Below are 25837 nucleotides of genomic sequence, written 5' to 3' on the forward strand. Positions count from 1 at the left end.
TGTGTCAGCTTCCTACAAAGGATGACTAAGAATATTAGGCCGACTATGGAAAACAGTATGGAGGTTCCTTTAAAAACTAAAAACAGAGTTACCACATGATCCAGCAATCCCACTCCTGGGCATATTATCTGGAGAAAACTCTATTCGAAAAGATACATGCACCCCAATGTTCACAGCAGCACTATTTATAATACCCAAGACATAGAAGTAACCTAAAAGTCCACCAACAGATGAATGGATAAAGATGTGGTGTGTACACACATACATACACACACACACACGAAATATTACTCAGCCATAAAAAAGAATAAAACAGGGCTTCCCTGGTGGTGCAGTGGTTGGGAGTACACCTGCCAATGCAGGGGACACAGGTTCAAGCCCTGGTCCAGGAAGATCCTACATGCCACGGAGCAACTAAGTCCCTGTGCCACAACTACTTAGCCTGCGCTCTAGAGCCCACGAGCCACAACTACTGAGCCTGCGTGCCACAACTGCTGAAGCCCTGCAATGAGAAGCCCAGGCACCGCAATGAAGAGTGGCCCCCACTCACCGCAACTAGAGAAAGCCCACGCCCAGCATAGGAAACCCAACGCAGCCAATGAATGAATGAATGAATGAAACAATGCCATTTGCACCAACATGGATGGACCTGGAAACTATCATACTAAATGAAATAAGTCAGAAAGAGAAAGACAAATACCATACGATATCACTTATATGTGGAATCTAAAATATGATACAAATGAATATTTACAAAATAGAAACAGACTCAGAGACACAGAAAACAACTTATGGCTACCAAAGAGGGAGGGGGGAGGGAGAGGGATAAATTAGGAGTTTAGGATTAGCAGATACAAACTACATATAAAATAAACGACAAGGTCCTACTATATAGCACAGGGACCTATGTTCAATATCCTGTAATAAACCATATTGGAAAAGAATAGGAAAAAGAACGCACGCATGCACATGCACACACACACACACACATATATATAACTGAATCACTTTGTTGTACACCAGAAACTAACACAACATTGTAAATCAACTATACTTCAATTTTTTAAAAAATTTGAAAAAAAAGAACATTAGGCAGGACCTAACAGTTTCAAGAGTGCTATGTATTATAAAAGTGGAAAAAGAAATCAGTCTGGGGCTTCCCTGGTGGCGCAGTGGTTAAGAATCCGCCTGGCAATGCAGGAGACACGGGTTTGAGCCCTGGTCCGGGAAGATACCACATGCCGCGGAGCAACTAAGCCCGTGTGCCACAACTACTGAGCCTGTGTGCCTCGAGCCCGTGCTCCACAACAAGAGAAGCCACCACAATGAGAAGCCTACGCACCGCAACGAAGAGTAGCCCCCGCTCGCCACAACTAGAGAAAGCCCGTGTGCAGCAACAAAGACCCAATGCAGCCAAAAATAAATAAATAATAAATTAATTTTTTAAAAAAAAGAAAGAAATCAGTATGACTAGAAGTGGCCTCAGAAGCTTCATTAGAGCAAGGGCTTAGGCCAGGCCTTGATCCAGGGTGACAGGAAGACATGGGCTACTATGCACCAGGCACTGGGCTAGGTGTTATGCTGGTAACCCTTGTAATACCTGTGAAGCAAGTGATGGCATGCCCATTTTATAGCCAAGGTAACTGAAGATGGGGGAGGAGGCTAAGTGTGTCATTCAAGGTCAAACAGCTGGTAAGTAGCAGAGCTAAGATTTGAACCTAGGTCTGCTTTACTCCAAAGCCTAATGTGCTTGCTTACTTACTTCATGGTCTGTCTTACTCATTATGTAGCAACAAGAAAAGGGACCAGGTAAACTCTGAAGTTCTTTCTACCTCAAAAATCCAATGATTTGAATGGGGGTGGGGGAGAGAAGAGAGGAGCCAAGAGGAGGTTTACTGCTGCTATGTCTTTCCCATAAGACTGTGACCTTACGGCAGGTTTAGGGTCTTATTAACTAGAATGCCCAAGTATCTGACACAGCCTGGCACGTACGAGACACTAAGTATTTAGTGTGAGGGAACCTGTGAGTGAATAAAACACCAGCTCTATCAACCTTTGTTCTAAGGTCTAGAAGGTCCAAATCTCAAGCTCCATGTTCTGACTCTCAGCCCCAATATCTATATCAACTATCTACTAGTCTCTCAGCTGAAGGTACCCTTTTCCCATTCTTGTTTTCAGGAGTTAGGGAAGAGGCGAGAAGAGAAAAGGATAAGAAAGGAAGTTAGGTGGTTAACACAGAAAAGAGAGGTAGAAGAAAGGGGTGAAAGGAGAGAAGGTAAGGAAGGAAACAAAAAGGAAGGGGGTGCCAGGGCAGGATTAAAATGTCTGACACCTAGACTTTGAGAAAGGTTTCTTTTTCCTTCTGATTCCAGAAACAAAATTGTTTTTGTTTTTTTTTTAAGAGCAGTAGTAGGAATTCCTCTTTATATATTTTAAATGAAGGGAAATTGCTTGTCCAAACCCCAGACCAAATCTGTCAGCAGGAGGTAAAGTGAAATTCCTCAGGGCTCCCATCCTCAGTTCTCACCACTGTCCTGCCCCAGCCTAACCCTTGCTCACCTGGTTTAGGCTGAGGCCTGCAGAGATCAGAAAACACGAAAGTTCTTCCTCTATTCCTCTGCTCCTTCTACAAAGGTTGCTCCAGGCTAATAATCCCTGGGAGTCTAACCTTCTTTACAGATAAGGGGATACTGATACCCTCTGGACCCATCCCCAAAGCTCCCTGTCAGGAAAGCTTTGTTGACTCCTAAGGGAAAAGTGTTTCTCCCTTTCTGCTTAATTTCTCAAATGTGTGTGAATGTACTGAGGTAAAAATGGGATGGAGGAGGCAAGGTCCCTTCAGGACTCTCTAGATCCTGGGTCCTAATACAGCTCAACCCTCTTTAGGTCTGATCTACATATTATATACAGGTATCTCTCTTTCTTACTAAATCAACAGAGAGAGCCCTGGGCTGAGAGAAAACCTAAAGGCTAGTTCCAGCTCTACCTATAATGTGTGACCTTGTCAGGTCATTTCACCTTCCTGGACCTTTTTTCCATATCTGTAAAATGAGGGTGATAGTATATACTAGTCTGGAGGATTTTTTGGTGGATCAAACAAGATTGTCAAGAAACAGTTTAACTGTTTAAATCTATTTAGTTTGATATAAAGGTAAAGAAGGAATGAGGGGATGGTCTCTTTAAAAAATGAAATAAAATAAAAAGAGGGCTGTACCACCTTTCACTTGAAGAGATCTGCTCTGAGTGAAAAGACTTAGGAAGAGCTGTGGCAGAGACTGTCACTGTCTGTACCTCCATCAAAAGACAGTAAAGCACCAACTGAGACTGAAAAAGCTCAAGAGCTACATGTATGCAAATACCAACAGTTCCAAGCACAAAGAAGGTAAGAACCAGTAGAAGTCACATATTACTCAGGGAAAGTAACAAAAAGTAGTAATGACCAATTTAGTGGTGAAGAGCTCAGGCTCTAGAATCACACACCTGGGTTTGAATCCCAGCTCTGTCTCTTACTAGCTTTGTGACCTTAGGCAAGGTATTTACCTTCTGTGCCTCAGTTTCCTACATTTGTTTTAAAAGGTTCCTGCTTCATAAATGTGTTATTGGGAGAAATAAATTAAATAGCATGGGAAAGCCCTTACCTCAGGGCCTGGCATAAGTGACTTAATGATAGATATTGTTTTTCCATTTAAATACCACAAAGGATGAATCAAGCAATAAAAAAGGCCTAAGAGAAAAGAAAGAAATGTACATTTGCTCTTATCTTATTATGTACCATTAAGACCCAAAGCCTTAATTATTCTCATTTATTCCTAATAACCTCTTGAAATCCATAGAATTATCCCCATCTTACAGGAGGAAATTGAGCCTCAGAGAAGTAATTTGTCTAAAACCACACAGCTGGGAAAAAGAACTTATTTCAAAAGGTCTGACTGCAAAACTGTGTTCTTTCTACTACATATATACCTTGCACTTTCTCATGCTCAAAAATAAGGAGCCCCCCACATACCAAAATAGGCTCCAATAATAAAGTGTTAGGGAATGGACCAACTTCTCCCATTTTGTACTTGATGAAGCAACTACTGGTTTTGTATGCCTGGGGAAAAGATGGGCAGGGGTGAAATGCAAGTGCACCATCAAGTTCCAGAGCTGCAGACTGGACTTACCAGGCCTTCCCAAGGGGCTCTCACATTTGTCGCAGTAAAAGAGGAGACAGGGCCTTTTGCCAAACTGAATACCACACCCTAAAGGACAAGATGTTCTAATGTTGTAACAAACAGGCAAAAAGCCATGAGAGGTGCCAGGGCAGAACTCAAATACCTGATCAAAACACCTTATACCGGGAGGGAATACAATGCTATGTATGAACACTTTTGCAAGAGTCAGCATGTACTGTGTCCTGAGTGTGCACACTGTCCCTATTTCTGGGAAGCACTTTACTATGGCCCAGATGACTGGAAGTTTACTCTTAAGACAAGCACTCCTTCCCTTGGGCCAGACTATTATTTTGGAGCATTCCATTAAAAAATAATAATAATTAAAAAAAAAAAAAAAAGGGAACAGGTTCCTACAGGAGTATATGGAAACCAGGAATCTACAGCTGGCGAGTAGGGGAAAGAAGCCAGGAAGTAAATTAAGAAAAATTTGAGAGAAGAACTGGGGCCTGGATATCAAAAGCTTTGGGTAGGGTGGGGAACCAAGCAAAAGACCTAAGACAAGAGAAAGGGAGTGCTTCAGGGGGCTAAGAAGATATTTTGACAGAAGAAATTATTTTCTACATTTGTAAAACAAATTTTTTTAAAAAATAATACGTCCCTGGGACTTCCCTGGTGGCACAGTGGTTAAGAATCCACCTGCCAATGCAGGGGACACGGGTTCGAGCCCTAGTTCGGGAAGATCCCACATGCTGCGGAGCAACTAAGCCCGTGCGCCACAACTACTGAGCCTGTGAGCCACAACTACTGAGCCCATGCGCCACAACTACTGAAGCCTGCGCGCCTAGAGCCCGTGCTCCGCAACAAGAGAAGACACTGCAGTGAGAAGCCTGCGCACCACAACAAAGTGTAGCCCCCACTTGTTGCAACTAGAGAAAGCCCGCGCGCAGCAACAAAGACCCAACACAGCCAAAAATAAATAAATAAAAATAAATAAATTAAAAAAAAAAAAAGTACATCCCTATAAAACCTCTGGTGTTTAGAGTAGAGCAATCTCCAGGGCATACAGGAAGACTGATTGAAAGAGGTGTTTCTTTTTCTTTTTCTTTTTTTTGGCTGTGTCGCGTCTTACTTGCGGCATGCCGGATCTTTCATTGCGGTGCGCGGGCTCTCTAGTTGAGGTGCGTGAGCTCAGTAGTTGAGGCACGCAAGCTTAGTTGCCCCACGGCATGTGGGATCTTAGCTCCCTGTCCAGGGATTGAACCCGTGTCCCCTGCATCGTAAGGCAGATTCTTTACCACTGGACCACCCAGGAAGTCCCTGAAAGAGGTGTTTCTGAAGTGATATATTCCTCAGGAGAGGGGAAGGAAAATAGAAGCTAGGTTCTCTAGGCCTCCGGGGTGACAACCAAGGCAAGAGTGAGCAGACACAGGACATAATCTTAGCATAACAGCTCCAGGTTCAATCAGGCAGGGCTCACCTGCAGGTAGTCTCAGACCCATTTCTGCTACAGTCAGCACTTGAAGGTGCACAACTGCCCATAGACAGCAGGGAGTACAAGACTGGCCATAGAGCAAATAGTCCTTGTCCCAGGAGCCACGCTTGCCAATCTGTTTTAGTTCTGTCCAGCTTGCCCCCTAACCTCTTGGCCTCAAAACTCTAACTGCTTCAATCTTCGTGAGGCCTGCTTTTCCCAGCCTGGATCAAACACCATGGTCCTGCAGTTCTAGACTCCTTCCAATCACAAGAATACCTGACCTTGACTCTTATGACTGGCTCTATTGTGTGTTGCCTATGCCCTGGCATAATAAACAAATTGGCTGTGTTGCCATGGGGGTTAAAAAAATGACCTCACAACATAATAAAAATGCAGCCAAGTCACAAAATGGCTCAGTAAAACCCTCTTCTACTCCCCAACAAAGACAGGTGTCAGGATGCCCAGCATGTCGCAAAAAGAGGCCCTGGAGGGCAGCTGGTTTCTTAATGACAGGTGACATTGGGGCTCCTGAGCCCAATCCATGTCCATGTATGAGAACACTATACATGCCATAAATAGATGAAACTCAATCCAGGCAGTCTCTAGGCTGCCTAGAAGAACGTCCAGAGAATACAACAGACCTGCAAGACAATCATTCTTGCCTCTGCCTTTTCTGGGCAGCTAACAGCATTTCTCCTTCCTCAGCTGAATCTGCCTCCAGTTTCCCCCTTCTCCTTCCCTGAAAAACCAACCCCGCAGGAATCATCAAGGGAGGCACAAGTAATTACTGTTTTCTTTTCTCCATGCTAATGAGACAGTTGGATGGTTCCCCTTCCCCCTCTTGAGCTGGAAGAGAGAATCCAAGGCTTTATAATCTGTAACCAACAGACCAAAGCTGGGGCCAGACAGTGCTCTGCAACTGAACTGTACAGAAGATGGCTTTTTGTCCCTGATGAGACCAGAGATGGAAGAGGCCCCACCATTTTACAGAAGGAGTGGTAAGACCAGAGTGGGAGGATCTGTCCAAAGTCACAGAAGGAAGGCAGTGGCAGGGCCAGAATCAGTCTCCTTACTCCCAATCAGGGCACTTCCCAAATCATCCAGACTTCCTCTAGTACAGAATAAATTTGTAGGTGTCCTCAATGTACCTGGAAACTGGAACTACAAATTTCAAGTTTACATATCAGTTTTTGAATAGGTATTTAAAAAGCAATGACAATGCTCTGCAGACGTGGACTCAGTCCAGAACTGGGGTTCTGGGGCAGAAAGCCAGGATCTGAGAGACAATGCCAATTTTACCCCAAAATTTAAATCACAAATAGATGGTCAGGCAAAAAAACAATCTGTTAATTTTAGTTGGGATTCAGCTCAGTTACGTGAAGACTGTAGATACCAAGGGTGGGATCAGAACTAGCCTTAAGAATGAATTTCAGGTCTGGTGGATAAAAGACCAGTTTAGTATAGAACACTGGGACCTCATATTTCACAGATGAAGAAATCGAATCTAGCACTATTTTTTTTTTTTTTTTTTTAATACATGTGTTGTTTACAAGGCACCCAGTCTCGGGTGTTTTTGTTCTGGCAGCCCAAACGGACTAAGACACATGGCTTTATCCTAAATGTCAGAGGACTGTCTGCTAAGGAGACTGACCAGTGATTACCTTACTTAATTTTCTGGCCAACTGTACATGTCATTGCTTTTTATCTCAGGGTAATCACAGAGTTTTGTCCAGAAAACTAATTTTGGGGGGAACGTCTCTCTTTCGCTTGGTGGGGAGTATTTGTCCTCATTTTTATTGGGGTTGCCCCATTTATCTGTTTTTATCTCATCTTTCAGGAATTCCTCATTGTTTCATCTATTGGGAGTATTTCTCCTAGTCTTCCAACTATGTCACAGATCTCTAGCAGACGATCACTTATGCCAAAAACCAAATCTGGAAACTGGATTAAGACAATTTCCGTAGTTTAAATAACAACACCAAAAGGGAGACATGTCTTTAAAAAGAATTTAACAACCGACAGATATTTGCAAAATCACAGTTCAGTACTTTATACAATGGTTATCCTTCAAAACATACAAACTGGGACCTGCCATAACTTGTGCTGTGATATCCCCAAGTGACATCTCCCCTTGTTGCAGGAAAGACAGTGGGGCACGAGAGGATGCTCACATCCCAGGTCTTAGGCGAGTCCCTGGGATGGCCGCCGAGTGTGGGTTCTTGAACAGGAAAGAATTCAAGAGCGAGCCAAACTAAAATGAAAGATGGTTTACTCAGGGAGAAACAGACTCCACAGACAAGAGCATGGGCCATCTCAGAAGGCGAGAAAGGCCTCGAATCTAGCACTATTGGGGGCATCACAGGGAAAGACCCAGGGTGAAGCAGCAGACTGAAGGATGCTATGGCTCAGAGCTAGCCATGACCTGCCTGCCTAGCCATGGTCAGAGAAAAAGGAAGACAGAGCCTCTGGGAAAAGGAGCCAGCATATGCAAAGGCTGTGCTGAGAAGAAAATGGTTCAAGTTTTTAAACTGGACTAATTTGTAGAATCTAACACAATTTTTTAATCTTTTTTATTTTTTTAACCTGAAGACAGACTGTCAGCCTCTAAAATCTCTTCCCTTCCCTCTCACTTCTATCCTAGCTCTATCACTTCAGGTTGGAGTCAGCAACTCAAATCCAGTCCTCAAACAATTCTGACTCCAGGCAGGAAATATTTAAAACAGTCTTCGCCCTAACTCCCATCTCCTACCCATACAGCCTGGATGTCAACCCTTCCTCTCTGTTCTCCTGTACCACAGAGTTGATTGTGGGGTTCCTTGTGGTATTCCAGGATATTGCCAGTGCTGACCACGAGGCTTCAACTTCTAGAGGGCACAAAATCGTGTACAGTATTCTACAAATGGCCCCAGGTCCATGTGAGAACGCCTGCCTCAGGTCACCTGCCTAACACCTCAGGCCCTCCTAGGACTAAAGCCCAGCTCTGAATCCAAGACTAGGCCTTCCCACCAGTGGCCATTCCTCAGAGACTGCCTGCCAGCCTAGACTTATTCTTGAGTTTGCCGCTCTCCCCATCCTTCTGCAGGGAAGGCAGCATGGTATAGTAGAAATAGCACGCATACAGATCTGGGTTTCAGCCCTGGATCTGGCCACCTAAGCTGGGTATCCTTAAGCATTATTATTTACCTGCTCCCCTATATCCTCTTAAGAGCTTTGATTACTGTCTGTTTTTTCCACCACTCTCCCCTATGGGAAGAGGGAATATTTAGGTATTTCCCTGTATCCTCAATGAGTCAGTCTCTGTCTACTGAATGATCCTCTAAAACTAAGTTCCCACATCTGTAAAATGATATCTGTGATGATATCACCTGTCTCAGAGTTATGAGATAAAGGAACAAAAAAAATGTAAATTGCCTGGATCAGTGCCTAGCCCTTATTCTTATACTCTATCAAGGATACCAGGGCCGGGCTTCCCTGGTGGCGCAGTGGTTGAGAATCTGCCTGCGAATGCAGGGGACACAGGTTCGAGCCCTGGTCTGGGAAGATCCCATATGCCACGGAGCAATTAGGCCCGTGAGCCACAACTACTGAGCCTGCGCGTCTGGAGCCTGTGCTCTGCAACGAGAGGCCCCGAGAGTGAGAGGCCCGCGCACCACGATGAAGAGTGGCCCCCGCTTGCTGCAACTAGAGAAAGCCCTCGCACAGAAACGAAGACCCAACACAGCCAAAAATATAAATAAATTAATTAATTAATTTTAAAAAAAAAAAAAGGATACCAGGGCCAAATGTTTACCTGTACTGAACTAGACTGCCCATCCTAGAGACACCATGCCTTGCTGAACCCTAGGGTCAGCTGGACCTGACCTCCAGTGTCTGTTCCACTCCAGTAATTAGACTGAGTGCCAGTTCCTAGAACCTTGCCAGTACAAACAGCTAGAGATATGACTATTCTCCTCACAGTCAAAGGCAGTGAATTTGAAGCAAATGAGGTACGTATATACACAAATACTCTAGATTGAAAGGAGGGGGGAACAGAGGATAAAAGAAAAAAAGGGAAAAGGCTGTGCTCTGAAGTTGAGGTCTTAAAGAAGAAAGCCCAGATCCTAAGAGGTGGCTAAAGTCACTTGAAGGGCCAGGAACATGAAACAAATTGGCTGAGGTCACATAGTAAACTGAAGGGAGAAATGAGTTTGGAACCCACCACTGCGGTCTCCCATCTAGTGATTTTTCCTATCCTCCAGGGTAGATGCACAACATTCTAGGAAAAAGGGAGTGAGTCATAGGGGATTCAGTGTAGTGGCAGGGAGAGACGCATAAGGGATATCAAGTGGTACTTACCTAGTTTCCTGCTTTGAAAGGTGACTGAGAAAGAAATCAATCCAGCCTTTAGCTTTGCAGGGGGGTAATATGCTCTGGAAGTTAAAGGGCAGAAATAAACTCAATCTGGCCAGAACAAGTGCCAGCAGTTAGGGAAGGGGAAGGGCACAGGATGTCCTCAAACTATCATGAGCCCTTCTCCCACAACACCAGCGGCTCCAGGAGATCAAAACCCTCTGCCCTCCCATCCCCAACTTCACAACTCAAACTGTAAATTATGTTCCAGGTTTTCTAGGATATCTGTCCTTCCCAACAGCGGGCCCTCAGATTTATAAAATGGGGGGTGAAGTATAGAGAAGTAGCAGAATAAGAGTTCTGTGCCATGAGGAAAAATCTGATTGATTCTTTTCTTTGTTCTATTCACAATATTCACCTGAACTTCTGGGAAGGTAAGTGATTTGCCCAAGGTCACACAGCTAATAAGGGCAAATCAGGACTTGCCTGCATCCTGTGTCCTTTGTGATATGGTGACTTTCAGCAAATTTGACCTTTACAAAGTTTTGAGAGGTAGGTAGGGCAGGTGTTCTCTGTTAAATCATGCTGTCCCTTCTTCTGAAAAGTCTCATTTGACACCTCCAATTCATTTCCGGCTTAGTCCTGACATTTATCTCCTCTTCCAGAACTTTCATAATTACCTTCTAACTCAGAGGTCAGCAAACTTTTTCTGTTTAGGGCCAGCAGTCTCTGTAGTATTCAACTTTGCCAAGGTAATATGAAAGCAGTCATAGACGAACAAATGAGTGTGGCTGTATTCCAGTACAACCTTACAAAAAGAGGCAGCAGACTGATTCAGCCCACAGGTCAGTTTGCCTGACATCTGTTCTAACTAAACTCCTGTCTCCAATCACCCTGTCCCTCAATCAACCACACACACTCATTTCACAATCCTACACCCTCAATGGATCCCCTTTGCCTACAGGATAGTTTAAACTCTACCTCATCCTCTATCATATCCTTCCCTGCACACTGTACTCCAATCACAGCAGGCTGTCACCTGGCAACTTCTTACCTTCCACCATGCTCTTCCCTAACACCTGCAATGCCCTTCTCCATTCCTCTGCCAATATTACGTATTTCAGGGACAAGCTCAAATGCCAACACCTGTGAGAAGTCTTTTCCTGCTCTGCCTTACATAATTAGTCACTATATGGCTGTCCCTCACCCACTACTGTTTCCCTACTCCCCCCACAATTCTAAGCTTCGCAGGGGCATGGAGTGTGTCTTATTCAACTCTGTATCCCTTGCAGTACCTAATGTAATACCCAGTGTCCACTGACTGAACAGGCTTCTGGGCTAAGAGAAAGTCACTAGAACATGGGAATCTTTGGTTCTAACAGAACCATGAGATGACTCACAGCATCAACAGATCCTTCAGGCTGCTTCAGGGGCTGCCTCCCTCCCTCCCCATCATGTTCCCTGTCCGGCCAGGTAACTAGTTAAGGTAGGGGCCAAGACCAGGCATTTCATTAGGTGGCTTCTAGCCTATGCTGATATATGTCAAGAGAAGAGGGATCCTATTTTCAGAGCTCCTTATCCCTGACCTCAAACTGTATCCTTAATACCAGCCATAAACTGATCCCAGATACAGATTTAGCCCTAGATCAGCAGACAGCCTTCTAACAAGTGCAGATCCCCCAAAGACAGGAGATTTCACCCAGGGAAAGGCTCAGGGCATTCAATCCAACCTCAACTGAAATGAGAACTCAAAGGTATGTGGTAAGAATCATCAGGAGCATCTCCTCTGGATGCAAAGGAACCTCTACTGAGATTAAGGGGTCCTGAACAAGCCTGTAGCCCACAAGTAAGACTATCCTAGCTTGAGCAAGCTGTGAGGTCAAAGACTAAATTGCTCATGGGGAAAAACAAAACAAACATACAAAAGAATTTTTCTCCTAAGCCCAGAACAGAACAACATTCCATCTGGGTAAGTAAGCTTGTCACAGGCATGGGGTACTTAGCATATCTGCCATTCCAGGATTACAGCTGTCAAGTTTTAATTAGGGTAATTAGAGTTAAAAATGTAATTTCATTTCAGGGATACTTTGAACAGATTCCATTAATTTCTTTTTAAAAGAAAGGAGGGGAAGGCAAGTAGAGGATTTTGCCATCAGAGAAGCAAAGCCATGTGCCTGAGCCAACGAACTTTCAAACCACTGCCAAGAACCCCCAGCATCTCTGCAGGCTTGGCCCAGAGTGCAGAGGGCTGCTGCTCTTCAGCTTTCCTCCCTAGTTTCCTCCCTGAAACTAAGTTTCAGTCGGCATCTACTAATAAACCCACCTTCTTCTCCCTACCTGCTCCTGTGTTACTACCATTCAGTGACTACTATTACAGCCCTAAGTCTAGTAAGGGGCAAGGGCTGTCAATCTGATTGGCTACATGTTAGGGACTACTCTAATGTCCACCCCTTTATCAACGGTTCCTGGACACATCTTTATGCTTTCCTTTGCGCTAGTTCCCTGGTCTGGAGTGCCCTCCTTGCCTTGCCTGCCTCTACTCTTACTCTTCCTTCAAAGCCAGATCAAAGTTATCTCCCCCAGAAAAACCCACTTCCATGCCTCTGTGATCCCAGAGAACCCTGCATATGCCTCTATTAAGGCACATACAGAATACTATGGTCTGTTTCCCTGTTTGGCTCTGATGTTAGATTGTGAGGTCTTTCAGGGCAGGGACTGGGTCTTTATCGAGGAATCCTTAGCTAGCACTAGCACAAGCCCTGACACATAGGAGATACTCAACAAATATTTGTTGAATGACCAACTGTAGGGGGAATTTGGTCTGAGCACACTGGTAGCTGAGCATATTAAGCCCTCGGGTTCTACAATGCATAGAAATATCTGGTCGTGAGTCCCTTCCCCCTCCTTGCACAGGGCCAGTTCAGAAACCTGACTCAGCCCTCCCACTGATCCCAAATGATGATTGATCTCTCCCACCAGAGCGTGCTCATTCCTTAGGGACCTGGGAAAGGAGATGAGAAAGCCTAAGCAAGCAGAGCATCTCCCCCCATCCTCCTCAACCACTGGTTTTAAGGGATTTCCTCCAGTCTTTGAAGGGTTCCAGGGAGAGGGCCTCAGCTCCAGTTTAGTCTGTAGAAAGGTAAGGGATGGCCCTGGTTTTTTTTTTTTTTTTAAAAAAAAAGAGACTTCCCTGGCCGTCCAGTGGTTAAGACTCCAAGCTTCCAATGCAGGGGGCGCGGGTTCAATCCCTGGTCGGGGAACCAAGATTCCACATGCCATGTGGCGTGGCCAAAAAAAAAAGAGAAAATTCTGAACAGAAAAAGATTCCAAATTAAAAAAAAAAAAAAAGTTCATTGGCTTGGAATCAAAGTGTTGCAAATGCTCAGAAATGTTGTAGTGCAGTACAACAGAGAACATGCTATGTGACATAGGGCAGGCAAGTCACTTCACTTCTCTGAGCTCCAGTTTCCTTTTCAACCTATCCCGGTAAGTTGTTAGGGGAAATGAACATACAAAGAGGCTTAACCCAATATTAACACTAAATGATGTTGCCATCTGAGGAGGGGGCCTGTATTATGTACCTAGCACTATATTATATATGAGTTTATAAAGGTGAGGAAAACATATCGATTTCATAGTAATCAGATTCTCCCCAGCTAGGAGTACTCCTCCAGCTTCCTCCCAGGCTCCCCAGGCCTGGCTGCAGGCCCATATCGATCCACTTCTAATTAGGAACTGTGTCAGTGCTTCTGACAGAAGATCAGGGCCTAGGCTGCCTCTGCTGGCCTCTGGCCAAAGCCTGAAATGCCTTGCCCAGGGTAGACAGAGAATGGACACTTTTATGGTAGAAAAGTATCCCAGATTGAACTCATCATAAAGCAGCATGAAATTTTAGAGCTAAAAAGGTCCTTTATGAGCATGAGCTTTGTTATATTACAGTTGAGAAAGCTAAGGTCCAAAAAAAGATAACTTGTCCAAGGTAGTACAGAAAGATAACGCAGATCTTCTCACTTCTAGTTCTTTCCTCTACATCAGTGTTTCCTAACCTGGCTACACAACAGAAGGACTCTGGGAACTAGTTAAAAATACAGTTTTCCAGGCCCCACTCTAGAAAGTCTGATTTGGAACATCTACAGTGGCTCTGGCTCTTTTGCCAGTATATGATCACCTTCCAATAGAAGTGAACCCTGAAATCACAGGATCCAGTTTGGAACTAGGTTCAAATACACCTTGGCGGGCTTCCCTGGTGGCGCAGTGGTTGAGAGTCTGCCTGCCAATGCAGGGGACACAGGTTCGAGCCCTGGTCTGGGAAGATTCCACATGCCGCGGAGCGACTAGGCCCGTGAGCCACAACTACTGAGCCTGCGCGTCTGGAGCCTGTGCTCCGCAACAGGAGAGGCCGCGATAGTGAGAGGCCTGCGCACCGCGATGAAGAGTGGCCCCCGCTTGCCGCGACTGGAGAGAGCCCTCGCGCAGAAACGAAGACCCAACACAGCCAAAAATGAATAAATAAATAAATAAATAAAAGTTAAATCTTTAAAAAAAAAAAAAATACACCTTGGCTCATAACAGTGCCATTTAGAAGCAACCCGCTATTGTTTGAGCCAGCCCTCCCCCACCTCCACAATAACAGGGTTACTCTAGAGGCCTTAGTCAAAGGATCTGTCATAAATGGTTCAGACTTCCTAATGGTCCACTAGCTTGGCTGTCGACAAAGACATTTCCTTTCAAAACTAGTCTGAAACTAAAATGTTTCTATGAAGATTAGAAATAATTAAGGAGGGAGATTTAAGGAATAGTGGGAGATGGTGTGGTATTGAGTGTATGGGACTGGGGCATGGGCAGATGTCAGTGTCTGTATGTAGGGGAGTACTTGTGTGGATACGTAAGGGAGAGGACAGTGTGGTGTCTGTAAGGCAGGCTTGCAGACACTTTCGTGGCACACACAATTCTGTGTATCTAGGTAGAAAACAGTGGGACAAGGGTATAGGAGGATAAATGTGTGGGTATAAGGTATAAGGGAGATAAGTATGGATGTGTACAGAAGAGAAGAAATATGTGCACCTTTGTAACTCAGTTGTGTGTGTATGTGTTGCAAAGCATACAAACCTGTAGGGACAGAAGGGAGTGTGTATGTATCTGTGTGACTCAGACACCTGTATGCATGAGAAAACAGACCAATGAGCATTTCTGACTCATCCAGCCCTAGCTTTGCCTGAAGGCTCACACCACTCAAGAGCAGGCCTCTCTGCAGAAATTTCTCATTAAAATTGACATTTTGGGGCTTCCCTGGTGGCGCAGTGGTTAAGAATCTGCCTGCCAATGCAGGGGACACGGGTTCGAGCCCTGGTCTGGGAAGATCCCACATGCCGCGGAGCAACTAAGCCCGTGAGCCACAACTACTGAGCCTGTGCATCTGGAGCCTGTGCTCCGCAACAAGAGAGGCCACGATAGTGAGAGGCCCGCGCACCGCGATGAAGAGTGGCCCCCACTCGCCGCAACTGGAGAAAGCCCTCGCACAGAAACGAAGACCCAACACAGCCATAAATAAATAAATAAATAAATAAATAAAAATTAAAAAAAAAAAAAACTGACATTTTGACAACTACTAAAAAAAATAAGATGATAACAACACCCCCACCATCGTGGGAGGTTAAAAAAAAGTCAATGCCAATAAAACATAAGAGACAGATGAGAAGCAATTATGCCATGATTACTTCTCAGCTTCACAAGAGGAGGTGGTATTTGGAGTTAAATACTGTGTAGCTGATTCACATCTCAACCCAAAGGCCTGGATTTCCTGGGTTGCCTGGGGAAGAGAGCAAGAAAGAAGAAAGTAGGTAGAGAAAGGTAAACAATAAAGTTAAAAAAACAAAAAACATAAAACTGGAGCACTGGAGGGACTTCCATGGTGGTGCGGTGGATAAGAATCCACCTGCCAAGGCAGGGGACACGGGTTCGAGCCCTAGTCCGGGAAGATCCCACATGCCGTGAAGCAACTAAGCCCGTGCGTCATAACTACTGAGCCTGCGCTCTAGAGCCCGTGAAGCACAACTACTGAGCCAGCGCGCCACAACTACTAAAGCCCGCGTGCCTAGAGCCCATGCTCAGCAACAAGAGAAGCCACCGCAAGAAGAAGCCCAGGCATCGCAACGAAGAGTAGCCCCCGCTTGCCACAACTAGAGGAAGCCCACATGCAGCAATGAAGACCCAACGCAGACAAAAAAAAATTTAAAAAAAGAACAACAAAAAACTGGAGCATTGGGAAGATGAAAGAAAGGGAAAGGACTGAGAAGAAATCAAAAGTAAAAGACAAGTGGGTCACGAGAGAGGTAGAAGGGAAGGAAAGAACAGAAAGAAAAAAAGGTAGAAAAGACAGGAGAAAAGAGAATTTCCTTTAGGCTGGCCCAAAAATTTAGCACACATTCTAGAAAGAATTCTAGCTTAGGGCAAGAGTAAATTAGTAGGTGGGGCCTGACCTCTGTGCTTTCTCATTGCTTTTACTCTAACCATTCCCTCCACCTGGAATGTTCTTCCCACCATCTTTGCCAACTGAACTTCCCCTAAATCTCAAAAGAAATATTCAAATGCTACTAGCTTCTAGAAGCTTCCAAGATTTCTCTCAGAAGTTCTCTCTCAAGAACTTCCATAAACTGCCAGAGCACTTTATCATATTGCACCTATAGCATTTATCGCTCAACCGAATACCACAGGTATCTATGTACATATATTTCTGTCATTCATTCTGCAAGTACTATTTGTGCCAGGCCTGTTACAGAGACACACAGGAAACAGAGATAAACAGCACACTGTCTCTTGGCTCATAAGGTCTCAATTTCAGGAATGAAAGCAGATTCAGGTGTGATACAGCACCAGAGTACAACTATAGAAGTAGAAGCAAAGTAGAAAGAAGATCAAAATTAATTCTGCTCATGGAGTGATCAGGGAAAGCTTCACTGAGGAGGCAGCATTTGAACTGGTACGAAAAGATGAGTAGGAGTTTGTCAGGTAAAGACAACAAGGAGCCGAAAGAGTTTCTACTCAGAGGGAATAGTCAAAACAAAGTCATTCTACTGAACAGGAGCACAGGGAACAGTGGGTGTTAAACACTGTGCTGCTGACAGAAGGCAGCAAAGTGACGTGGCACCAGACTATATGAGCCTTATAGTCAAGTCCATAGTTGAGATTTTATCCTTTCCAACCTGGGGTGGAGGTGGGGAAGGAGAAGGGACATTTTAAATACATATAATCTCCTTTATTTAGTTGCCCTACTTTAGAGCAAGTCCTCTCAAAACTCCTGGAAAACAGGTCCAATCCCAGGCTCTGCCTACTGCAGTGGCATCACAAGAATTTCGCATGGAGGAGAAGGGCAACAGTGAGAGAAAAAGAAAGGACGGGGGCGGGGGGTGCAGAAGGGAGGTAGCAGGGTTCAAGGAGGAAGGAGCCGAAAGGGAAGAAAAAGAAGAGGAAGAGGCAAGGAAGTCACAGGAGGGAATGGATCTATCTTGGCACTGAGGCTCTTTGTTGCTGAGCTGTCCTCTACATCTTTCTAGGTAGAAAAAATAAGGTCAATATGATGCTAGTCACAGAAATAGACCCTTTGCACCAAGATGAGGCTGAGCATATTACTGCCACCTCAACCCTCCCTTTGCTGAGGATGATAGGGCTGTACTAAGAAGTGGAGTTTGCCCAGCTCTACCAACCATCCCAAAGTATTCCAGAAGCCCCTAGCCCCATGCCCTAAGAGCATGAGGCAGGAGCACCAAACAAAGGTCTAGAGTTTGAAGCAGGGGCCTGCCCAAGACCTAAGGCTGCTGCTTAGGATCCTAGAGGAAAGCTCTGTTACCTTCTCTGGACTTTATTTCAATCTGCAAAACAAGGGGAGTAAATGTGATGCTCTCTAAGAGCTAAGATATTACAGAAGCTGCTACCCACAGAGAATGATATTTAATGTGGGAATTTTCCTAACCTATCAAGTCTTAACTTCTTTCCACTCCGACCTATGGCCAGTTTGAATCCAAGTAGCCAGACTCAGAATGGAAGCCATCCCTGACACTATCATCCATTTGGCTCTGTCCAAAGTCTTGTTCTTACCCAGACTTGTTTATCTCATAGGTCACAAACAGATGCTTAGGCCCAAGGATGTGTTCTGTCTGACCCACACATTTGTTTAAAAAACAAACAAACAAACCTGAGTTATCTGCCAACATTTAAAATCAGACCTCTTCTTTCTAATTAGATTTCCAGCTCCTCTTAAATATATCAGAGATCTGGCAACACTAGACCCTCTGGGGTAAAGGTCAAAGGGCCTACTACAATCCTGTAATTTATTTGATGCCTTCTCATTTTATCTAAAAAATTTATGTTAACTTATTATCCAATCCATAACATGACTTAATGTAAGAGTAAACTTTTAAACTACTAGTAATAATACTTAAACTAATCCAACTACAAAAAAAAGATTTGAGTACACTCCAGGAAGGCATATGGTTTATCCTGTGATTTCATGTGTCCCAGTCTGAGAACTCCAACATAGTTTATCCATTCACTCAAAAAATACTTAGGGGGGCTTCCCTGGTGGCGCAGTGGTTGAGAATCTGCCTGCCAATGCAGGGGACACGGGTTCGAGCCCTGGTCTGGGAAGATCCCACATGCCACGGAGCGACTAGGCCCGTGAGCCACAATAACTGAGCCCGCGCGTCTGGAGCCTGTGCTCCGCAACAAGAGAGGCCGCGATAGTGAGAGGCCCGCACACCGCGATGAAGAGTGGCCCCCACTTGCCGCAACTAGAGAAAGCCCTCGCACAGAAACGAAGTCCCAACACAGCCATAAATTAATTAATTAATTAATTTAAAAAAAATACTTAGGTCCTGTGGTAAGTGCTGGGAAAACATTAATTAACAAGACAGATGTGGATCCTGCCTTGGTGGAGCTCATGGTCCAGTGGGACATAATGGAAAGAAGCCATACAGAATAGAAGCCACAAAGAAACACTAGACTGAGGATCTGAAGTGTATTACACAACCTAGGGACCCCTTAGGCAAGTTGTTTAACCTCTCTAGACCTCTGTTTCCTTGTCTATAAATGGGGAAGGTTTAATTATGCAGTTGCTGCTGAAAAGTCATTCCCAGCTCCAAATTCTACTAGTATCACAAGAACTTAGCCCAATACCCTTTTCAAGTTCCTAACACTTATTAGCTTCCTCCCTTTATCTGGGAAATCATGATCAGTTGTCATGGAAATTACCATGGTGCTCCACATATTGGATGATGATGTTACAGTAATTACAAGAAGCCAAAGGGAACAGGCAGCAAGAACAGTCACTCAGAAAGCCACCTACTTTCAACACACAGGAGCTGCTCTCACTGCAGCTAGGGGGAAAGAAAGACCAGTTACTAACTTGTAAGTAAAACAGCTTTGATTTATATTAGATGTTGTGGTTTCTTCCATGAGACAGCAGACTTCCCCCAGCTTGTGAGTTGTTAGATGCAAAAAATGCCAATTTTACAAGGACAAGGTTCACTGAGACTTGACTACTTTGCTGTCCTTACGAAGTCCTAAGACAAGCCAGGAGACAGACTTTCTAAGCAACAGAGGCACCGAAAGTTCCTGGTAAAATAAGATAATTCATCTAGTCCCAGGGACTAAGAGCACTGTAACTGGGTTAAGCCCCTTCAATATGAGAGTTCCATCTAGTGCTGAGTTGGCCCAGAGGCACCAAGCAGGTAGCAAAAATAAGTACAGCTGACCAAGTGTTTCAAAGAAAAAAGTGCTAGCCTGGTGATAAATGGCAACAGACACTGGGCTTGGGTAGCAAAGAAACAACAGGAAATGGTGTGGGCTTTGACAAACTTGAGAATAAATATGTTCTATCTAGAAAAGTCAGCCAATAAGGAAGTAGCATGTGGAATGAGGGAGAGAAATGAAAAACATGATTCTGTAAACTCAAGCATTTTGCCAAATTGGCCTGGTGCCAATTATGATACAAAGAGTCCCTGGTGGCAGGCTCAAGGAGTGAAGCCTGTAGAATAACTGAGGACTATTCCACTCCTGTGAATAGGAAAATGCTCATGGTCAGCATCAGGATCCAGTCCCTTCTTCTTCCTCGAAAATCCTACTCCCTCTTCAGGAGAAATCACTCACCCTCATAGCCCACATACCTGGGCCTCTGATCTCATACATAGTATCTCCACTGAAAACCCTAATCTTCCCAGGCTGGGGTCCAACTCAAAATAAATACACTTCAGGCTAGACACAATCCAAGACCTGCCAGTCTGCAACCTCTGATCCAGAGCGTAAGATCCTCTGAAAAGATCTGGAACAGAAAGGACTTAGGAGTCCCCTAAGTACTCTTAACTTTTGTCAGAGGAACTGCTTTTCCAAGGAGCTATCCAGGGTCCTAGATCACTTGGCTCCTGAGCTTTAGAATCCATGATTTCACAGCCTTCTCCTCTGGCTTGATCCACTGTTAAAGTATTTTTTTTAAAGACTTTAAAAAGATATTAGGTAACTATTATATGCAAGGCACTCCAGTGATACAAATGCCCTAAACTTTACTTCTCCTGACTTTTGACTTCACTACCTATATCAGTTGTACGTCAACCTGGACCCCAATGCCACCTGTCTGCCACTCAAATTACTACAGACCGAAAACACTGCTCTGCTTGACTCTACTCCTATATAACACATTCATTTTAATGGCTTGGTTAGCCAATAAGATGAAGGTTCATCAATGAGATGAAGGTATCTCAAAAGGATACCTTTAAGACTCTTCTCCCTGGACTCCACAACTAAAAGTTCCTTTTCTTTGCAAAACAGCACAATTGCCCCATTACGGTCGGATGTCCTTGGGAGTAAACAGTACAATGCTAAATGTATGCACTCCCCTGAATCAAGATGGCATTCCCTATGCTTCACTCCATCATTATTCTATCATCTCCAGATTCCATTTCCATAAAAGCAATAACACCTTTGCCAAATAGAAAAGAAAAAAGACTAGCTGCCCTTGAAATAGTAACTCAATCCAAGGAGGGAAGGTTTATTGCTGGAAAAACTTTTCTTATTTACCAGATCCCTCAAGCTGGATTTATGAGCAGGGAGAACACAACAAAAATGGTTTTTAGGAAAAGGCAACTGGCAGCAGAGAGGAGCATGGCTTGAAAGAGGGCAAGACAGGATGTAGGAAGTTAGTTAGGAATCCTATGGGGGATTAATGATCTTATAGACCCGCAATGGCCAAAACAGGCTCCATGTCTGAAACAGGGTATGGTCCTCAGTCCCTGGCTGACTACGTGCTCCTTGAAAACAGTCTTATTCATATGAGTATCACCCACAGCATCTAGTATCATGCCGTCAAATGGTGGGCACTAAAATGGTCACAGGGACACAGAACACTACTTCTGTAAGAGCTCTCAATGCACACAAAGAAACTAATGCCCAGAGAACTGAAAATGATTTGCTCAAGCTCACAGAATGGGTGAACGGTGAAAAGAAAAGAGCATAGGTTTTGAAGGCAAGAAGGTCTGTTCAAATCCAAGGTTGCTGTGAGGCCCTGGGCAAGTTACCCAACCTTTCTCAGTCTGTTTTCTCATCTGCACAATAAGAATACCTATTTTTGTAGGGCTGCTATGAGGATTAAGAGATATTGCCCTCTAGATACAACCACAAATTTACAGGAAATACAAAGGACAGAGAAACATATTAAACACACCACAGATCTGCAATGAGCAAATTTCTATAGGAAAAACAATCCAACTCCTTCAACAAATAAAAGGGGAAAAAGGTGAACTTATAATTAAAAAAGACTTAAAAGACATAACAACCAATTACAATGTATGGACCTTATGTAAATCCTAAATCAAACTGTAAAAATAAGATTGTGACATTTATAAGACAATGGGAAATTTGAACACAATCTGGATTTTGATGGTATTAAGGAATTGTTAAATTTTATTATGTGATAATGGTTGTGTTTTTTTAAATCATCTTTTAGAAATATATTGTGGGACTTCCTTGGTGGCGCAGTGGTTAAGAATCCGCCTGCCAATGCAGGGGACACGGGTTTGAGCCCCGGTCCAGGAAGATCCCACATGCTGCAGAGCAACTGAGCCCGTGCGCCACAACTACTGAGCCTGCGCTCTAGAGCCTGCGAGCCACAAGTACCAAGCCCGCATGCCACAACTACTGAAGCTCACGTGCTAGAGCCCATGCTCCACAACGAGACGCCACCGCAATAAGAAGTCCACGCACCACAATGAAGAGAAGCCCCCGCTCGCCACACAGCAGCAAAGACCCAACACAGCCAAAATATAAATAAATAAATAAATAATTTTTAATATACATTGTGAAAGCTTTTTAACAAAAGAAGTATCTAGAGTGGTGATGGTTGCACAATGATGTGAACATACTGAATGCCACTGAACTATATGACTAAAATGGTAACTTTTATATTACATATACTTTACGACAATAAAAAAAAGTTTAAAAATTAAAAAAAAAATACATTGTGAAATACTTAAGGACAAAATATGATACCCACATTTCAAAGCACAGGATGAGAAGTATGTAAGGGTATAAATGTAATAAGATTGACCATGAATAGATAACTACTGAGGCTGAATGATGGGTACATCATGCTTCATTAACCTATTCTGTCTACTTTGTATATGTTTGAAATTTTCCATATTAAAAAAGAAGATTTGGTTAGGTTTAAATCCTGGCAACTACATTTACTAGCAGTGTGACTGTGGGCATATTTCTTAACCTACTGGTATCTCAGTTTCTTACCTATACGATGTGGAACAACAGAACCTACTTCTTACGGTTGAGGTCAGAATGATTTTTAATATATACTTAGGTATATTATATTTAAATTATATACAATATATATACAACATACAATATATACAATTGTATATGTATATACAATATATACAATTGTATATGTATATACAACATATACAATATGTTGAAACTTTATATGAAATATGTCTATGTCTTTTTTTTTTGTGCGAGGGCTTTCCCTAGTTGCGGCGAGCGGGGGCCACTCTTCATCGTGGTGCGTGGGCCTCTCACTATTGCGGCCTCTCTTGTTGTGGAGCACAGGCTCCAGACGCGCAGGCTCAGCAGTTGTGGCACACGGGCTTAGATGCTCTGCGGCATGTGGGATCTTCCCAGACCAGGGCTCGAACCCGTGTCCCCTCCATTGGCAGGCAGATCCTCAACCACTGCGCCACCAGGGAAGCCCATGTCTATGTCCTCTACATTAATTTTACATATAAGATATGCCTTAAGATTACATATAAATTTATATTATAAAGATTACACACACACACACACACACACACAAAGGGCTCTCAGCACATAGTAACCGTCAGTAAATATCAGCTCTATTAGTATGAACACAAGACACCAATATGGTATCTCATCACAGTGGGCACCCAAGTCATGGCAGCTTTTTTTTTTTTTTTTTTTTTGGTTGCGTTGGGTCTTTGTTGCTGCGCGCGGGCTTCCTCTAGTTGTGGTGAGCAGGGGCTACTCTTCGCTGCAGTGCACGGGCTCCTCATTGTGGTGGCTTCTCTTGTTGCGGAGCACAGGCTCTAGGCACACGGGCTCAGTAGTTGTGGCTCGCAAGCTCTAGAGCGTAGGCTCAGTAGTTGTGGCATATGGGCTTAGTTGCTCCGCAGCATGTGGGATCTTCCCAGACCAGGGCTTGAACCCGTGTCCCCTGCATTGGCAGGCGGATTCTTAACCACTGCACCACCAGGGAAGTCCCATGGCAGCTATTATTAATATAAATGGCAGAGTTAGGTCTAGAACCCAGGTCAGATTTTTAATCAAGTACTTGACAAGTCTCCTTGACAGAAGGCCTAGATACCCTCTGGTCAATGTCCCCACTGGCAGCTCTAACACCCCCAGTGTCCCCTGACAAATACCCCAGGACCTAACACAGGATCAGGAGCTGACTAATGTTTAACATGCCTCTCTGGGAGCAGGCAGGGCCACCTTGTTTCCCAAAAACAGGTACTTTAAGGTACATTTTCTAGTATTTGCTGACAGAACAAAGAAGAAAGACTCTAAGACATGATCAATGTTCACACCAGCCTTCAAAGTGATTTGGTAAAACTACAGAAAATAAACACCCAGCTAGAGTCCACCAGGCAGGATAAAAGCTGACAAAGAAATGGTAATTTTTCTGAGCAAATATACAAGTAATAGATGAGTGCTGAGAGACTAAGCTCTTTAGGTCCTGGCGTTCCCCTTCCTCCCCCTCCATTTTAAGAGAAGACAAACTCTTTTCCGACATACTTCAAGTATGACTGTCTGCTGGATTAATTTCTTCCCCGAAATGATGTAATTATAGGCAAAGAGGTCATTCTCATCCTTCTATCAATTTAAATACAAATTGGCTTGGGAACATTATTACCTTTTCCACCTGCTCCAGGAGACTATGAGAAGGTATCACCAACCCCCAAATTATGGGACATGCCCTCCCCACTCTGCTCATTAGCTGGAATATGGATGCTGCTTGATCTAGTTGCTCATCCGTGTTTCTGCTCAAGTTGTTCCCATTGCACAGAATGTCCTCTCTCCATCTCTGGAGCCTAAATCTCCTGTGATCATACTTTCTGGAAACAACGGGGGAGGAGAGAGAAGCACTGCAACTGAGAAAAGATATCTGGGCGCTGCTTCTGGGTAGACTGGGAGATTTGGCCCAGACATAGAAATATTGGTGTTTCATAATTTATAAGTGCAAGACAGAATATTAGACATTGGGATGGTCCTAGATAATACATGGTCACTCTCCTTATCCTACAAGGCCCAGCTCAAATGCTCACTCCTCCATAGGTGTTCCCTGGGCACCACACACCCACAAATGAAGCAATCTCTCCTTCCTCTGAACTTACCAATCACTTTACCCCTGTATGGTACTACCTGAGAGTTCCTATCGTGGTTCTTACAATTCACTTCTATAACTACACTCCAACAAGAATGACATAAAATAAAAAGATAATGCTAAGTGTTGACAAGGACATGGAGCAACAGGAATTCTCTCATACACAGCTGATGAGAGTTTGATCTGGTATGCAGTCTGAAAACTGTTTGTCAATAACTACTAAAGCTAAAACACTCACTGCTGCCCCTTAACAGTTCTGCCTATAGTCCTTTGCTCCATCATTGCCTCTGTCTAAATGCTTCCAGCATTCTTTCTCCCCATCCCAAGACTGGTCCAGACCACTCTTCCTGATCACCCCAGCCCAAAGAGATCTCCCCTTCTATAGAAAACTCTGCTATTTACCTATTACCTCTGACAAATGACTCATGAATTCTTCACATATAAATTGCATCATCTGGTTTTATAATGCACTTTTAGTAACATCTAACTTGCTCCTCACAATAACACAGATTATTAACCTCATTTTATAGATGAGAATATGGAGGTTCAGAGAGGGGAAAATGATTTATTCCAGTTTTCCTGGCCAAATTAGTTCCAGGGAACAAGAGTAAGACCTTAGTCTTCCAAACCAAGCTCTCTACACCAAACTGCCTTATTATCAGCTACAACTTCATGATTACCTTATCTCCCCAAAGAGACCACAGGTTCCCTGAAGACAAGAGTATGCTTTACACATTTTCATCCCTCACAGCACCAAGGGAGGACTCAATGGGCTCCATACAGTTTGGCCAAATTGATTTCAATATTGTCCCCAACCTCTGAGAACGAACACAGGCATATTTCCTCTTCTTCTAGACCTCCCAGGCAATGCTAAATTGTTGGAAGAAATCATGAACACAACACAGCATCCCAAATAACACTTTTTTTTTGAGAATAGGGACAAGGGAAGAAGAAGAGCCCTTCAAGACAGGGTAACCTCAACGT

General features: G+C 44.0%; 1 protein-coding gene across 7 annotated transcripts in view; it reads right to left on the bottom strand.

Annotated features, from left to right (window-relative positions):
- Positions 1–25837, bottom strand: part of RALY (RALY heterogeneous nuclear ribonucleoprotein) — an 81379-nt gene that overhangs the window by 46808 nt on the left and 8734 nt on the right. Inside the window, exon 2 of one of the 7 annotated variants that reach the window (XM_061207747.1) lies at positions 9964–10037. The exons of the other annotated variants lie outside the window; for them this stretch is intronic. The gene's annotated coding sequence lies outside the window, so the exon portion shown is untranslated. The remainder of the gene's footprint in view (positions 1–9963; positions 10038–25837) is intronic. 7 annotated transcript variants of the gene reach the window in all.

The sequence above is a fragment of the Eubalaena glacialis genome, chromosome 13 (assembly GCF_028564815.1).
Source record: "Eubalaena glacialis isolate mEubGla1 chromosome 13, mEubGla1.1.hap2.+ XY, whole genome shotgun sequence".
NCBI classification, from domain to species: Eukaryota; Metazoa; Chordata; class Mammalia; order Artiodactyla; family Balaenidae; genus Eubalaena; species Eubalaena glacialis.